Source organism: Adiantum capillus-veneris, chromosome 11, assembly GCF_014529385.1.
Source record: "Adiantum capillus-veneris isolate H3 chromosome 11, ASM1452938v2, whole genome shotgun sequence".
Taxonomy (NCBI): domain Eukaryota; kingdom Viridiplantae; phylum Streptophyta; class Polypodiopsida; order Polypodiales; family Pteridaceae; genus Adiantum; species Adiantum capillus-veneris.
In genome coordinates this window covers 70,823,089-70,838,261 of record NC_140941.1, presented here as the reverse complement: position 1 = coordinate 70,838,261, position 15,173 = coordinate 70,823,089, and the positions used below count along the sequence as shown (strand labels likewise).

The following is a 15,173-nucleotide window of genomic DNA, read 5'->3' as shown; positions in this document are numbered from 1 at the left end:
CCTAGAGTGGTATTTTCTCACTTCTTCATTTGCAGGCGAGTGGTTCTAGATCTCTATTGTATCCCTTATTGTAACTCGTATTGTAATCTTTCATAATAATGGAGAGCCAACGCCAAATGTCTGGATATCCTCTTTTCTTTGGAGAGCCTGGAGAGGATGTAGAATTATTTTTAGCAAATTTCAAGATGTCTTGCCGTATCAAGAGGATAGTAACCGATCAAGAACGTGTAGAAATGTTTGAGGTGGTCCTTAGGCAAGATGCTAGTACTTGGTTTGACTCTTTGCCTGAGGAAGTTAAGGGGAATTACACAGAAGTTTTGAATCGTTTTAAGAGATACTTCTTTGATCCCCAAAACACTCAAAAACTATGGCAAGACATTGTTTCTCATAAGCAAAAAGACTTAGATGACTACTACTTGTACAAGCAAGAGTTTCTACGTCTTTGGGCTCTATGGATACGAAATGTTACTAACCCTGGTGATGGTGCAGAATTTTTAAAGAAGGAGAGGTTCATAGCCGGACTCTTTCCTGACCTTAAGGTAAAAGTTGGGGCGGGTGCACCTGCTACTTTTGATGCAGCTGAAACTAGGGCTGCTGAGAAGTATAGGAAACTCAAGTGCTTAAGGGGAGAGGTTCCAATAGAAGGTCTTAGACCCAAAGGTAAGTCACAAGCATCAACATCGAGGGAGCTTCCTGAGGTAACGGCGGAAGTAATTGAGAAGTTAAACGAATCTTTAAGCAGCCTGACAATTCACCTTGCACAAGCTGTAGGTCCAAAGGGACAAGCAAAGAAGTCTGAAGAGCGAGATCCACGACCTAGGAGAGTCTTGCAATGTTGGAATTGCGGAGAGTCTGGACATGGGATGTATAATTGTCCTTGGCCCCGTGGGGAGCCAGGGAGGCCTAACTTGAATTACCCAGTGATGAATGCAGGTGAAGGAACTGGTCAACAACCAAGGCTTCTACAAAGGCCAAATGGACCAAGACCACCTCCACATGGGGTAGAAGGAGTTCCACCTTTGCCAGATCCAAATGTGCATGTGGTAGAGGTGACAAATTCAAATGAGGTTGACATGGAAGCCAAAGGAATTAAGCGTGGCAGAGGAAAAGGTAAAGAGAAAGAAGGAGTCACATCACAGAGTGACCATGGACAATGCAAGAAGGCAAAGGGAACCAAGGAAACCAAGAGGACTCGACGTCGTATCAACCTCCAAGACTTCCCTCTTGGACATGGTATGGCTCCGTACAACTTGTTGGAAGACATGAGAGGTAAGGGTACTGATATTTCATGGCCTCAATTTCTTGCATTATGTCCACAAGTAAGGAGGGATTTAACAAGGGCAGTTAGCACTAGGAGAAAGGTAAAAGAGAGTATGCTTGTTGTAAAAATTGCACAAGCTGAAATGAATGAGGACATTACACCGGTGCTAGACTGTTACATCAAAGGGAGATTGGTTAGGAAAGGTCTAGTGGATGGGGGTGCACAAATTTGCATCATGACAAACGGACTCATGCAAAAACTAGGCATGCACATCCATGAGACACCTGAAATTAGGGCCAAGATGGCAAACAATAGCAAGGCTAGGTGCGTAGGCATTTGTAAAAATGTTTTTGTTGAGGCCTTTGGCATTAAGAAGGCAGTGGATTTCTATGTCATGTCTACCAAGGGAAATGGTTACCCATTTATCCTAGGAAGACCATGGCTAATGAAAATGCGAGCTTTGCAGGATTGGGAGAGTGGAAAGCTAATTTGCAGGAATGACAATCACAAGAAGGTTGTCTTTGACATGAAGGAGCAACGCCAAGAGGAGCTCCATGAAGAATCATCTCAAAGTGAGACGGAAGAAGGTTTGACCGATAGCACTTCAGAAGAAGAAAGTAGCGGCAGCATTACTGAAGAGGAGTCTTCCATCGAAGTCATGGGGGTAAGGTTTAAGCCAAGCAACCAAGAGACCTCTTGTCAAGGCTTGGAGGAGGTAGGTCCTCAAGAGAACGAAGGTGATCAAGATGAAGGGATGTTGGAAGGTATGCTATCAACAACACTTACAAAGGATGAAAGAGAGGAGTTCAAATGTGTGCTAAGGAAGTTTCCTAGGCTTTTTGCGAAAGACTACACCGACGTGCGTGGAGTAGATGTTGTTCAACACAAGATTGAGTTGAAGCCAGAGGCCACACCTAAGGCTCAAAAGCTACGAAGGCTAGGAGTCATTAAAGAGCAGTCTCTACTCAAGGAGGTAAGAAAGCTTCTAGCAGCAGGTTTCATTTATCCAGTGGAGAATTCAGAGTGGGTCTCTCCCGTTGTTGTCACTCCTAAGAAAAACGGAAAGTGGAGGGTGTGTGTGGATTACCGTCCACTCAATGAGGCAACAAAAAGAGATCACTTTCCCCTCCAATTCCAGGATGAGATACTAAATGAGGTAGCTGGTCATGAGAAGTACACTGTGTGCGATGGTTACTCAGGTTACTTTCAAATAGGGATTGCACTGGAGGATCAATAACCTTTATCACTCCTTGGGGTTGTTATGCTTTTAGAGTCATGCCATTTGGTCTGACAAATGCTCCTGCAACATTCCAACGTTTCATGAATATGGTGTTTCAAGCATTCTTTGGAAAGTCAATTAGGGTGTTCATTGATGATTTCTGTATTTATAGCTCAAAATCATTGCATCTACAAAGGGTAGAAGAAGGTTTAAAGAAGCTCTACGACATGGGAGGTCAACTCAACCCCGACAAGTGCCATATAGGTGAGGATGAAGTAATCTTGCTTGGTCATAAGGTTTCTTACAAAGGCATTGAAGTGGATCCTTCGAAGGCAAAGGCTCTTATTGAGCTACCATCACCCAAGAGTCTTAAGGAGGTCATCTCATTCATTCAAAAGGTGAAGTATATGTCACGCTTCATTCACTTAGCCTCGGAGTTACTTCACCCTTTGCAAAAGTTGACACAACAAGTAGAATTTGCATGGTCTGATGAGCTTGAAGAGTACTTTTGTAACATTAAAGTCATTTTGTCAGAGCTACCAACACTCATGCCTCCTTGTTGGGAGTACACATTCTTTGTTAGCTCTAGTGCTGGGAAAGAGACAATTGGTGCTGTGTTGCTACAACAAGATCCCCACAGTACAAGGATGCGACCCATCTACTTTGCTAGTAGGGTCATGAATGCTTTCGAGAGAGACTACACAGAAGCAGAACTCATGATGCTTTCTCTCATGTTTGCGGTGAGAAAGTTTAGATCCTACCTGCTACCAAAACCTTTTGTAATTCTCACTGCAGAAAATTTGTTCCCTTGGGTGTCATCTCAAATGAATCTTAGTACTAGGATCTCAAAGTGGATTATGGAGTTGCAAGAGTTTCAATACTCTTTCAAGGTAGAAGATAGTGTGCGTGCACAATTGGCAGGGATTCTCACTTATAGGGTGCACGAAAAGGAGATTAAGGTGCCTGAAGTAAAGACCCTACCATTGCCACCACCAAAAAGTATTCCTAATGCTTTTACTTTGTTCTTTGATGGAGCTTTTCGTCGATCCACAGGAAAAGCAGGGGGAGGGCTAGTGTTGCTCAACCCAAGTGGAGAGGTGGTCATGAAAGAGAAGTTCAATCTACCAAGTTCAGCTAGCAACAATGAAGCAGAATATGACACTCTACTTCAAGGTTTGAAGATGTGCATTGGCCAAGGGATACAACGCCTCATGGTAAAGGGAGATGCACTTCTCATTGTTAAACAGATTTTAGGCATTTGGGCATGCAAGAATGAGAGCTTACGGACAAAAGTTCATGCCATTCGTAGATTGTTTAATCAATTTGAAGAAGTGCAACTATATCATATTCCTAGGAAATAGAATGAAGATGCTGATTTACTTGCACAACAAGCCGTTGCATGTGTAAAGAAAGAAGTGCAGGTCATCATGGTGGCAGCAGCTGTCAAGCAACCGAGATACCAGGGATTGGAGTCATTGGCTCCCATCATTGGCTACATTTTGGAGGGTGAGTTTCCACAAGACTTCACGAAGGCTCAGAAGAGGAGACTCATGAAGAAGGCAAGTTTCTATCTCTTCCTAGAAGGCTCCCTCTATCAAAAAGGGAAGGATCAAGTGTGCAGAAGAGTACCAACTATCGAGGAAATTCCAGCCATTCTAAAAGGTTTGCATGAAGAGGCATGTGGTGGTCATTTTTCCCAAGAATCAACTGTGAAGAAGATTTTGCTTGCGGGGTATGTTTGGCCAAGCTTGCATGTGGATGTTCAACATTGGTGTAAAAGCTGTCACAATTGTCAGATAAATGGAAATAGAAGGTTGGTGCATGGCCCGAGGCAAATAGTGCTTGCAAATGGACCCTTTGAAAAGTGGGGCATTGATGCTATGGGTCCTCTGCCTAGGACAAAAAATGGTAAACTCTACATTCTAGTGGCTGTAGACTATATGACTAGGTGGGTGGAAGCTCAAAGTGTGGCAAGAGTGAATGAGAGGACAGTTAGCAAGTTTGTGTACACTCACATTTGTTGCAGATTTGGCACACCTTTGGAGATTGTTTCTGATAATGGTCCAGGGTTTAGGAAGGGCTTGCTCACAGAAGTTTGTGAAGAGCTTCACATTCTACATCGTCATAGCACACCATACTACCCACAGTCAAATGGTTTGGTGGAGAAGGCTAATGGTGTCATTGCAGGAATCATTAGAAAGATGGTGCAAAACAAGACAAAATTATGGGATGACTTCTTGGATGGTGCCTTGTGGGCATATCGAACCACATATAGGGAAGCCACGGAGTTCACACCATTTCACTTGGTCTATGGTCAAGAGGCTTTGCAGCCTATCGAGCTCAACATTCCAACAATGCGACTTCATGGCAAAGGAGCACAAGATGATCAAGAGGTATGGATGGATCGACTTCTTACGTTAGTGGAGCTTGAGTGGAAAAGAGAAGCAGCATATGAGTGCTACAAGAGGAAAGCCACACAAGCGAAAGAAACGCACGACAAGAAACTGAAGGACAAAGGCATCAAGGAAGGAGAGCTTGTGCTAAGGTATGACAATCGACTTGACAATCGTTTTGATGCCAAGTTTGAAATAAGATGGCAAGGGCCATACATAGTCAAGAAGGCTTTCAATTCAAGTTACTATCAGCTTATGGACTTGAATGGTAAAGAGCACTCCAGGAAAGTAAACGGGTATCGCTTGAAGCCCTATTTGAGTCGCCTTCTACCAAAGGATCTACCAAAGATCTGTCCAAAGGCCGCTGTCTTATGTCAGTATTGTTACATGAAGCATGAGTGTAACTCCAGCCAAAATTCTGAGGGGCTAAACAATGCAGATCTTGTCAAGGACTCTGAAGCACTCTCTTTGGAAAAGATGCTCTATGATGGTATATGAATATACCATCATCCAGGGGGAGGGCTAATGATAGCCGTTTTTTCGGCTCTTTGTAATTGCCACAATGAGTTACCTCACCCTACCAAAATCACCCAAACACTGTGGCTATCCCTACCATTTCACTGTACATAGGCGTGCGTGAGTCACGGGACTTTTCCCATATCTTCTTAAAAACCCTCAGCTAGCTAGTCACTGGGCTAGGTGAGCCAAATTTTTTTTTTTAAAAAAAAAAAGTATATTATGGCCTCTTTGTGTGTAAATATTTCATTGTATATATGGCCTAAATATAGGGATTTTTTATAATTATTTTGGTATTTTATTTAAATATTTCTACTTAGGTGTGTGTTTTATTAAACCTATGTACACCTTCTTTCATCCTCTTACACCATAATTTTATTTTTTTTCCAATATGTACATACTCTAACCTCATATTTTTCCTTTATACAAATCACTCCCACATTTTCACCCTCATCCTCGTGAAAACAAAAAATTGATTTCTACTCATTGGTTACTTTTATTATATTATTTACTTTCATACATTTTCCTCTTTCACCCAAAATAATTCAAGGAGGGACCATATCATATGATTCCAATATCTTTCCATATCCATAACTCCTCCATATTTTTATTATTATTTTTACTCATTATTCTAACACCATGTGCTCATTGAGCTAAAGTCCATGAATAGTCCATACACTAGTCCCACCATGTATATATTTCTTATTTCACCAATAATCCTCCTCCATGCATGGGTCAAGGGCAACTTGAATGCTTTGTATTATAATATGACAAAGGAGGGGCTCACTCTTGGATGCATTGTACAAATTCAACAAAGGAGGGGACCACTAAAAGACTTTTGCAGGCCTAAAAAACAGGCTTTTTTTGGTGAGAATTTTGGCACCTATCTCCACTCCGAATTTGGAGCGGTGGTCAAAAGAGAAAATGTAGCCCACGCTCTCAATAATCACCCCAAATGTTTTCATGATTTTTGGAGCTACCAGCTGTGAGCTATGATTTTTTTAGTGGACCCCAGTTTTCCCATGCTATGCAGCCACACTCTCTCTTCCACTTTATCATTTTCCTCTTTCACACACACTTCTCCACTCATCATCCCCATCTCTCTCACCACTCCTCTCTGCGCACTACTCACCTTCTCCTCAACCTTGAAGAATAAGAGAAACCATGGTGAACTCATACCTCCCACACACAATTCCATTCCAAAATTGACCACCTAGTCTCATTTTTCCTCCTCCAAATTACCCATATCTATCAAAAAACCACAAAATTCAGCCTCTTCTCTTAAAAGACAGCATCATGGTGGTTGATTACTCAGCTTCAATTACCTTGTCTCCAAGGAAGGTCAAGAATGGAGAAAAAATGTACCGTCAAAGCTAGTGGACCGTCAACAAGCGTCAAAATTGGCCCTACTCAAGACACTTGGAGCATCAACCTTGTAAGAAATCCACCTTTTCTTACCTCTTAAGAGTTTTTCTTCCTTATTTGTATCCTACATGGATACTCCCATTGTAAATATTCAATTCCATTTGTAAATTAATACTAACTCTACTAACACTAACCCACTATGAAAAGTCCTATCACCTCCATTTCTCTCCTCTCTCTTTCCCCACCAACTTCTTGATAATTCCAAGCAAAAGAAATTAGATAAATTGCTGAAAATCTAACCCAACCATGGTTAGAGGAGTAACCCTAGCCTTCAAAATTGCTATAAAAGGAGGGTGTAGCTAGCATAAAAGGGGGGAGCCATAAGCAAGAGCACTATGCTATAGCTTGAGAAGCCAAGCTCAACCTCTCTAGAAGGAGCTCTTGAGTGGAAGCTCATTGTCTTATGCATGTGCATGTTTTGTAATAGGGATTAGCAAGGGAACTCTATGCCATTGTAAGAGAGAGAGTGATCATTCAATTGAGAGTAGGAAATCTATGATTTCTCCTACTAGTGTAACCCCAACATTTGCTGAATCAAGGAGGGTGGATTTGGACTAAGCTTGGATATTTTGTCTCCCTTCCAACGTGAAGTAATGGACAACAATGATGCGTAAGTGTCTTGGTGTTTTTTGTTAAGTTCTTGATAGCTTGTCTCTGGTGTTGTCATCAATCTAGCCATAAATCCCACATACTGTAAGAGGGCGACAGGGTGGAGAAGACTCCCCTGGCTTTAAGACAGTGATTGGGTTGGCTTTTCTTGTGATGTGTTGTGGTGAAATTTATGCAAGCTATGTTGAACAAATACTAATTTCACTTTGATTTGTCATGACAGATTTGTAAGAAGGTATTAATGTAACAAGCACCCCCTCCCCCTTTCTCTCTCTTTCTTAAATATATAGTTGTGTTTGCTTGATCATTGCCGATACGTTTCAAAGCAGCCCGAGCACTATCTCTCTCTCTCTCTCTCTCTCTCTCTCTCTCTCTCTCTCTCTCTCTCTCTCTCTCTCTCTCTCTCTCTCTCTCGTGTTTTAGTGTGTGAGAGTGTTCCATTGGTGTTAGGGTTAGTGTAAATTCCTTGCTTGTTTGTGGGTTGCTCTAACGATTCTCCTCTTTTGCGTCCTAGTTCGCTCTTAAACTAGGTGGTGCCCCTTGTGTAGTTGGGATTTGGCGGTGGGTTTGTTGTTTTGGTTTGTGTTGTGTTGTGCCCCAGCCCCATTGAGCAGCACGGGAGCCTTGAAGGGTGTCTAGAGGCCACTCTTCTTGTTGCCCGCCCCGGACCGCCTCAATACATATGTGAGCATAGATTTTGATGTGATTGATCATGCTTTTGAGCATCGTGTAGTGATCGAGTTACCTCCCACTTTGTTTGCCATAGTTTTGGCATGAATATGGAGACGCTTCAGGTTAGAGGCGGTTCTCGCTCATGATCGCGACTGACATGTTGGCACTGTGGCCACGATGGACATATTAGGCGCCATTGCTTCAAGTGTATGAGGCAACATAAGAGGCAGATGCATGGTGCTACTATAAGGATAGATGCTAGAGAGTATGCATGTGACTGGCATGTCACTTTTGAGTTTAGCTTGCCTTCAAACTACTTTGTGTCTTGGGATAGCACATTGTCTACGCGTTTTCTACTAGACGAGCATGTAGTTTTTCACGTGACTCCAATGTCGTTATTTGTTTTGCTCTTTCTCTAGTGGGAGACTTGGTTGTGTGCAGTTTGTTGATGGTTCAGCATATGACATAGAGGGTGCTGGAGATGTATGCATGTCTTTACCTAGCAGTGCATTGCTTACGCTAAGAGATGTACGTTATGTACCAGGACTCAGCCAGAGTCTCATTTTAGTGCGTCAATTTTGCAGAGTAGTGGATATTGTGTACTACTTGGAGAGCAATGATTTCAAATGCATAGGGGATCACTGGTGATAGCCAGAGGTACTAGGAATGGTATGGTATATCCTTTGCATATTTCTAACACATGAGGCGGTGTAGTCTCTGTGTATTTGCAACCATGTTTGGAGCAAGAGACGAGGCGTGTCTCTTTTGCTGATGTGCTGCATGGAGAGCAGGTTGTGCATTTTTCTTGTGGTGACGTTCACACAGACAGTGGTATCTTTGGGGATGCACAACTTGGTCAGTCATCAGCTGAGGTGACATTAGCTGAGCAAGAGATCGATGCATTGTTCTATGATGCGTCTGATATGTTTGAGGGCGACAGTGTCCTTCAGACATCCATGTGTGATTGCAGTCATTCCCAACAAATATGCCTTTGCTAGACGATGCTGACGTGGTGATGCATAGTCAGGTGGTTCCTCATGAGGATGCATATGGTGGTTCTGATGAGGATGCATATGGAACCGAGGTTGCTGATAGGGATAGGTTGGCACACATAATGCATGTTTTGTCGGCTTTCGTGTCTCTCATGTATGACCTTTTGGTCTTGAGACCTGATCTTGCTTATGTGGTTGGTGCATTTGCAGTGGGAGTTGCGAGTCATGCGATGACTGACTCTAGCATTGTGCATTGTGGAGCCATGCATGTACTCGATACCTGCATCAAGAGTGTCATTGTAGCTCTAGCCCTAGTGGTATTCATCTACACTAGAGCGATTACAGAGTGAGTCAGTGGACATAGGCTGAGAGCCATCTTCTCTCACCTCTTGTATATACTAGTTGTAGGCTAGTCTTCTCGCCACTTATCGGCACACAACCTTTAGTGGGAGAATGTTAGGTAAAGGCTGTGTGCCTCACCATTCTTTGCCCGTGTCTACCGGCCAGTGTCCGGCCACCCACATTTATCTCCTTTATCTTTATACATACAAAGAATAAGGAGCTCTCACTCACTCTCACAATGTGCTCATATAGTGGGATTTGGGAGCTCTACCTAGATCCTATGTACTCTCTCTCTCTCTCTCTCTCTCTCTCTCTCTCTCTCTCTCTCTCTCTCTCTCTCTCTCTCTCTCCCCCCTTTTCACTCTTTGCACACGCACCGCATTCACGCACTCACAACTTATGCGCAAAAAGTTGACAGGTGGAGAGAAACTAATGGGGCCACACAAGTTGCGGCATCACCTCTATTCAATGTGAAGCTTGAAGGGAAGCATTAGGTAGAGCAAATGGCCACTGCAAATGTGGTTTGCAAGAACATATACTGGCAGAGCAAAGAAAATGGTTAGCACCTTCACTGAGAGGGTTCATGAGAATAAAGAGCAACTGCAAAGAATGAATGTAGACTTGGAGGCAGCAAAGGCAGACATGCAGAGACAGGAAAGTCTCTCAGATGGTGTAACTGTTGATAGCCGTTTTTCGGCTCTTTGTAGTTACCACAGTGAGTTACCTCACCCTACCAAAATCACCCAAACACTGTGGCTATCCCTACCATTTCACTGTACATAGGCGTGCGTGAGTCACGGGACTTTTCCCATATCTTCTTAAAAAACCCTCAATTAGCTAGTCATTGGGCTAGTTGAGCCAAAAATAAATAAATAAATAAATAAATAAATAAATAAATAAATAAATAAATATAAGTATATTATGGCCCATGCGTATGTAAATATTTTTTTATATATAGGGCCTAAATAAAAGATTTTTTCATAATTATTTTGGTATTTATTTAAATATTTCTACCTAAGTGTGTGTTATTTATACTCTGTACATTGCCTCACCATTACCACAATTTTTTCTTACCATTTTTCATACTCTTTATTCCATATAGAAATATTTTCATGTAAGCTTCTCTTATATTTGGTGTAACTCCACCCCAACAAAAATCCAAAAAAACTAGTTTTATTTATGTGTATATTTTTTCATTATTTTGATCTTTCCCTTCCTACATCTATTTTGTTTTTTTCTAAAAAATTAGAACACCAAAAATATTTATCTTTTTATGGTAGCCTTATAATGAGAGAGATTTCTTTTGACCCCTTTATATTTTTTCCACTTATATTATTTATATCTGACATGTACATATTTTTTAGACCCCTCAATATTTGATTTTCTTAATTGTACTATTCACTTATATCCTAATCTCAACAATATCTTCAATTATAGACCTACCAAATAAGGTCAAGGGTAGGTGGCATGCATACATGCACTATGGAGGGCTCACTCTTGGAGGTATTCAAAAGAATCATCCAAAGCAGGACCCCACAAGGACCTTTGCAGTGGAAAAAAACGGTCGGTTTTGCTGAATTTTTAAAGTTCACTTGCTCTCCGAATTTGAAAAGGTGATACAAACAAAAATTGTAGCTCGTGGGCTGAACTTTTGTCTCAAATTTTTTCATATTTTTTTGAGCTACGAGCTGTAAGCTATGAATTGTTTAGTGGACCCCAGTTTTCCCATGCTATGCAGCCACACTCTCTCTTCCACTTTATCATTTTCTTCTTTCACACACACTTCTCCACTCATTATCCCCATCTCTCTCACCACTCCTCTCTGCACACTACTCACCTTCTCCTCAACCTTGAAGAATAAGAGAAACCATGGTGAACTCATACCTCCCACACACAATTCCATTCCAAAATTGACCACCTAGTCTCATTTTTCCTCCTCCAAATTACCCATATCTATCAAAAAACCACAAAATTCAGCCTCTTCTCTTAAAAGACAGCATCATGGTGGTTGATTACTCAGCTTCAATTACCTTGTCTCTCAAGGAAGGTCAAGAATGGAGAAAAAATGTACCGTCAAAGCTAGTGGACCGTCAACAAGCGTCAAAATTGGCCCTACTCAAGACACTTGAGCATCAACCTTGTAAGAAATCCACCTTTTCTTACCTCTTAAGAGTTTTTCTTCCTTATTTGTATCCTACATGGATACTCCCATTGTAAATATCCAATTCCATTTGTAAATTAATACTAACTCTACTAACACTAACCCACTATGAAAAGTCCTATCACCTCCATTTCTCTCCTCTCTCTTTCCCCACCAACTTCTTGATAATTCCAAGCAAAAGAAATTAGATAAATGGCTGAAAATCTAACCCAACCATGGTTAGAGGAGTAACCCTAGCCTTCAAAATTGCTATAAAAGGAGGGTGTAGCTAGCACAAAAGGGGAGCCATAAGAAAGAGCACTATGCTATAGCTTGAGAAGCCAAGCTCAACCTCTCTAGAAGGAGCTCTTGAGTGGAAGCTCATTGTCTTATGCATGTGCATGTGTTGTAATAGGGGATTAGCAAGGGAACTCTATGCCATTTGTAAGAGAGCGAGTGTTCATTCAATTGAGAGTAGGAAATCTATCATTTCTCCTACTAGTGTAAGCCCAACATTTGCTAAATCAAGGAGGGTGGATTTGGACTAAGCTTGGATACTTTGTCTCCCTTCCAACGTGAAATAATGGACAACAATGATGCGTAAGTGTCTTGGTGTTTTTTGTTAAGTTCTTGATAGCTTGTCTCTGGTGTTGTCATCAATCTAGCCATAAATCCCACATACTGTAAGAGGGCGACAGGGTGGAGAGGACTCCCCTGGCTTTAAGACAGTGATTGGGGTGGCTTTTCTTGTGATGTGTTGTGGTGAAATTTACGCAAGCTATGTTGAACAAATACTAATTTCACTTTGATTTGTCATGACAGATTTGTAAGAAGGTATTAATGCAACAAGCACCCCCTCCCCCTTTCTCTCTCTTTCTTAAATATATAGTTGTGTTTGCTTGATCATTGCCGATACGTTTCAAAGCAGCCCGAGCACTATCTCTCTCTCTCTCTCTCTCTCTCGTGTTTTAGTGTGTGAGAGTGTTCCATTGGTGTTAGGGTTAGTGTAAATTCCTTGCTTGTTTGTGGGTTGCTCTAACGATTCTCCTCTTTTGCGTCCTAGTTCGCTCTTAAACTAGGTGGTGCCCCTTGTGTAGTTGGGATTTGGCTGGGGGTTTGTTGTTTTGGGTTGTGTTGTGTTGTGCCCCAACCCCATTGAGCAGCATGGGAGCCTTGAAGGGTGTCTAGAGGTTGCTCTTCTTGTTGCCTGCCCCGGACCGCCTCAAATTGGTGCCCCTACTGAGGACGGCTTGTGTATTTTTGTGTAGAATCAACCTTTAGCATAGTCAAGTAGTTTGCATGAATCACGAGGATTTGTATGATCCCTTCATTCCCATTGCAAGGCAAAAGGTACACATAATTGTTAGTACTAAGTTGCAATTTCAACGTGTCATTAGTAGAATTTTAGGTCCTCTTAGGTTGGCTGAGATAAACGCTTCAGTAAATCCTTTTATTTTGCCTCTCATTAGGTACGACCTTAGTTTGGACGTCTATATTTTTGTTTTGTTTTAAGCATTAGGACATGCATAGGCCATGGATAATGGCCCAGGAATAGAGGTTTTTGCCTTTTATTTTACTCCACACATTAGGATAAACGTTGCAATTAGTAGAAAGATCCATTTTTAACAACGAATGGTGTTCATGTTTGGTGCCCAAAGAGCAGGAGAAATTCTTGCATCACCAAACCCTGTCATTCTACCTCTCATCAACTACCACACTTCTTTTGATGTACATGTGTTCATTTTATTTTAAAATGAAGTGCAGCCCAGCAAAATAGTGTGTATGTTTGTTTTTTCTTTGTCCAAGTTGTTACAAGAAACAAAAAAACGATCATTTGTTCTAACTGGGAATGTGTGTGCAGTGAAAGTTCAATCCTTAGAGATCTAGCTCTATTACCAATTGAGTTGCAGGAGCAAGTAGTAAGGCGTCTCCCTCATAACAAGAGGGTGGTGAAGTTAAGACGGAAGGTCCTATGCATGGATTCCATTTTCCTCTTGTTGTTGGGCACTAAGGAAGACCGCGCATTCATCCAACTAGTGTGTGCCCTAAGATTGGTAAATAGAGTGAAATTTGGCGTTTGGCGAGTGCATTTCACCATTGAGGAAGACTCTTCAGGAAACTTGCGGCCAGAGTTCATGCTTCATAGACTCACATTTGGTGAATTTTTCCCTCATTTGCGTCTTATTAATAGTCTTCCTTTCGCTTTCAACAAAGGAGATAGGGAGCTATTCAGAGCTTGTCTTAATAAAGAGAGCATAGAGAAGATTGCAAATTTGTATAAATTCTCATCCTTCTCTACTTTCTATGACACTTTGTTCATAGAGACATTGTAAATCTCTTTATGCTTTTGAATGATTTAACCATAATCCTAAGGAGTTTTTGTCCAGGAATTTTGTAGCACAAGTGGAGTCTTTAAATCTTGCAAACTTGATTGGACTTGATGAGGATGTTCTTTATGAAATTGTGAGAAGGTTGCCTCACTCCGACTGTGTGGAACTCGAAGGAAAGGAGCTCCTAGTCAATTGCTACTTTCTCACGGCCTTCGACGAGCATGAAGATCTAGTTTTTATACAAACCGCTTGTGCATTGGGAATTGTAGAGCAAGTGCAATTTATCACTTGGGACGTGGTTGCTCTTTTGGATCCAGAAAATGAAGTTCTAGAGATTTCTGTTTATCGCCTTAGCTTTGAAGAATTTCAACCCTTCTTAGAGCTCATCAATAGTCTACCCTTTTGTTTTGATCAAACAAATCGAGACCTTATTGAAGCTTGGATAGCTGAAGAAGAAAACCTAGAGTGGTATTTTCTCACTTCTTCATTTGCAGGCGAGTGGTTCTAAATCTCTATTGTATCCCTTATTGTAACTCGTGTTGTAATCTTTCATAATAATGGAGAGCCAACGCCAAATGTCTGGATATCCTCTTTTCTTTGGAGAGCCTGGAGAGGATGCAGAATTATTTTTAGCAAATTTCAAGATGTCTTGCCGTATCAAGAGGATAGTAACCGATCAAGAACGTGTAGAAATGTTTGAGGTGGTCCTTAGGAAAGATGCTAGTACTTGGTTTGACTCTTTGCCTGAGGAAGTTAAGGGGAATTACACAGAGTTTTGAATCGTTTTAAGAGATACTTCTTTGATCCCCAAAACACTCAAAAACTATGGCAAGACATTGTTTCTCATAAGCAAAAAGACTTAGATGACTACTACTTGTACAAGCAAGAGTTTCTACGTCTTTGGGCTCTATGGATACGAAATGTTGCTAACCCTGGTGATGGTGCAGAATTTTTAAAGAAGGAGAGGTTCATAGCCGGACTCTTTCCTGACCTTAAGGTAAAAGTTGAGGCGGGTGCACCTGCTACTTTTGATGCAGCTGAAACTAGGGCTGCTGAGAAGTATAGGAAACTCAAGTGCTTAAGGGGAGAGGTTCCAATAGAAGGTCTTAGACCCAAAGGTAAGTCACAAGCATCAACATCGAGGGAGCTTCCTGAGGTAACGGCGGAAGTAATTGAGAAGTTAAACGAATCTTTAAGCAGCCTGTCAATTCACCTTGCACAAGCTGTAGGTCCAAAGGGACAAGCAAAGAAGTCTGAAGAGCGAGATCCACGAC

General features: G+C 41.6%; 1 pseudogene; it reads left to right on the top strand.

Moving 5' to 3' along the window:
- Positions 1 to 15,173, top strand: part of LOC147447427 (uncharacterized) — a 43,893-nt pseudogene that overhangs the window by 9,864 nt on the left and 18,856 nt on the right.